Here is a 3,415-nt window from a genome sequence, read left to right as displayed (position 1 = left end):
AAAATTTTATTCTACTTTTTTATGTTTGACTTAAAACTATTCAATTTTAAAGGCTATAAATTACTAATGTGAAAAATAAGTAAAATATTCTTATAAATTTTTTTTTGAAACAGGTTGGAGCTAGAACAGAAATTGACGGAGATTTTGTGAGGCTGGGAAAAATAGGCAAATGGCAGTGAATTAATTTTTTGACCGGGAAATTTAGGAATTTTTAGAAAAGAAATTGGTCCAAGTTTGGTTTGAACAGTTTTTTTTTAATTACTTAAATTGCTTTTTTCCTATTATATCATTCAGTTTACAGTACCTAATTCGAAAATCTTTCAATTTCGAATTTTAGAATGCAGTTTTGAAGACCTGGAAAATTAAAAATTAGAAGCGTTTCAAATTTATAATTTTAGATAGAAATCGTTTTTAGTTTATGAACTGCGAATATAAAGTATGATTCTTTTTTTAATTGCAGTGGACACCAAGGATTCACAAGTGAATCATAATTGATTTCATAACACTATTCGGAATTTGTTTGAAATTGAAGAATATTCCAATTTTAACGTTAAAAATTAAACTGTTTCAATTGGAAAGTCTTAGAAGTTAAACAAATGGAAACTCGCGATTAAAACTTTATAACCCATTTTCAATTCAAAATAAATTAAAAATAAATAAGCTGTATCAATTATAATAATTTAAAGTTTATCTTAAAATATACTATTGTTTGCTAATGCGAAACGTAATCTGGCTTGGAACTGTCATCTTAACATCTGAAACCCGAAAGAACAATTTCCCTATCACTTGGAATTATAATTATATTTTTATAAAAACTTTATTCTGGACAGTTTACAATATTATCGAATTTGAAAATTCCCGAATAATAAAACTCCAGGCCGAATGCTGTCTAATGATCAAATATACAAACTAGAAAATTCCCGAATTGCAGAAATTGAGAAAACAGTTTGGTGATCAATATTATTTATTTATTAAAAATACAATAATAAAATATTTTTATTATAGAAATTTTGTTTGATGTTTAATTTTTTTAAATTATTGTTTTCATTTAAAATAACAATAATTGTATAAATATGTGATACAAACATAAATTTAAAACACGTGAGCTTTAAGTGAAACAAAATTTGCAGGATTCAATGCAGGCTGATTTAAAGCGACTTTTATTTTTATTTTTTTACATAATAATTTCATTTTTGCGAGCGTTTTCTGTAATGTACAAAAATACAATGCACATTTTCAAATAACTTTTTATCAAAAAATACATTCGTCCAATTATTGTTATTTTATATTCCAACAATAATATTTAGAAACTTTAAACATTAAGAAAGTTTTTTCTTTATTAAAAATATTTTATTATTCTATTAAAAAATTTTTTTTAAACAAACTATTTTTTAATTGTTCAAATTAGAGAGATGTCTAGCCCAGATATTGTATAATTCGGAAATTTTCTGTCGGCAATTGTCAAATTCGGTAAAATTGTAAATTGTCGAGAATTTTCCAATTCGGGACTTTTATATTTCGACAATGTTATAATTTCGAAATTTTTACAGTGATGTGGGAATTTTATTTTTTGGAAAAAGCGACTGAAAAATCCCGAAAAATAAGATTCCCGAACTGTAAAATTCGTAAATTGAAAAATAACCAAATAATAAAATTCCCGAGATTATGAAAGTCCCGAAATATAAAAGTCGAATTGGAAAATTTAGGAAAATAAAATAAATAAAATTCCAGACAATAAGATATTACCGAATTTTAAAAATCACCACAGAAAATGGCTGAATTATAAAATAACCGAACTAGAAAATTCCTGAATTTAAACAATTAAGAAAATTGTTTATCAAATATTATTTATTTATTGAAAATACAGTAATCGAATATATATTTCTGGATGAAAAAATTTGTTTGAAAATGTGCATAGTATTTGAAAAAAATATAAAAAAGTTGTTAAAAATCGAATTTTTTATTAATAAAAAAAAATAATGAAAGTAATAAAAATAAATTTTGATATAAATCGTTGTTGAATTGAATCCTGCAAAGTTTGTGCAAAAATGTTATTATGTAGGTACGAAGAAAATTTAGGCAGAACATTTTTTTCTTTCAAAGCGCACGTGTTTTTTAATGTATTTTTTAATACAATTTTTATAAAATTATTATTAAGGTGCCGTAGATTTTATTTTTTGGGATTTTTCATTCATCCCTTTCGGAATTTTTTCCAGTGGTCCCATATTTTTATATTTCCTCTTAAAATTATGTCTTTTTTCAAAATAAAAAGTCAACATTTCAAAACATTTCAAAATCATCAAAAGTATCTATTCTCTTTTAAATTATTTTAAATCTTTTAAAACTATTTAAAAAATTTTTCGGAACTTTTAAATGTCTTTAGACTGATTCCCATTTTTCTTAACATTTTTGTAAAATCCTGCACACAAAATTGTTTTATGAGCTTCCAGATTTTTTCTAATATTGTAAATCTTTTGAAATGTTTTGAAATATTTTTAAACATTCTCTTTGAGTAATGTACTTTTTGAAATAAAAAATCATTTTAAATCTACCCAAAAATTTTTATTGTTATCCTAATATTTCAAATTCTTGAGAAACTCCAAATTTTGTTCTTTTCTTTGAAACATTTAGAAACCTCCAGATTATTTGATTTTTTGTAAATTAATGCTTATTTAACTGTTCTTTATGAATAAAAATAAAATACTTTTACCTTCGAAATACAAATAAAAACAAATAAAACAATTATAATCGTAACATTCCAAGTTTAAATTTGTCACTCTGAATTGTGTGTGTGTGACGATTTGTCCCGGTCTCAAGTCCAGCTCAATATTTAGAACAACCTTCATTTTTTGGAATTGTAATTTTTCTGTTGTAACTTACCGGGCAATCATTTTATTCTTTGAAAGATTTTCTACAAATCTTATTAAAAATGTTTATATTCTTATCCAAAATGAGAAGGTATTAGTTTTTAATGAAAAGTAACTTTTTCGGATTTTATCAAATGTCGACATTTTGAGGCCCCTTGAGTCAGAAAAACAAGTTTTTACGTCGGGACCTGTTTGTCTGTGCGGTGTCGTCGTTGTTGTAGTTGTCTGTATACCGGATAACTGTTCCGATTGGACTGGGCTTTGACACACTGTTCGAAAGACTAAAAAGAAAGATCGAGTTCGTTAAACAGCCATTTTTGAAATCTTTCGGGGAATAAAATTCGTATTTATAGGTCGACAAATGTTTGCTTTCTTTACCAAATTTGGCTTTCGTCTAAATTTTTCCAGTTGTTTTTATTATAGTACAATTTACGTTTGTATCTCGTGCGAAGAAATCCATTCTATTGTTTGACAAATATTCTTTGTAAATCAATATTTTTCACAGAAAATTACCCCGAGTGACCTTCAATTATAATTTTATAAACGTG

Source organism: Belonocnema kinseyi, chromosome 10, assembly GCF_010883055.1.
Source record: "Belonocnema kinseyi isolate 2016_QV_RU_SX_M_011 chromosome 10, B_treatae_v1, whole genome shotgun sequence".
Classification (NCBI taxonomy): Eukaryota; Metazoa; Arthropoda; class Insecta; order Hymenoptera; family Cynipidae; genus Belonocnema; species Belonocnema kinseyi.
The sequence above is the reverse complement of the archived record's forward strand: the minus strand, read 5'-3'. Positions refer to the sequence as shown.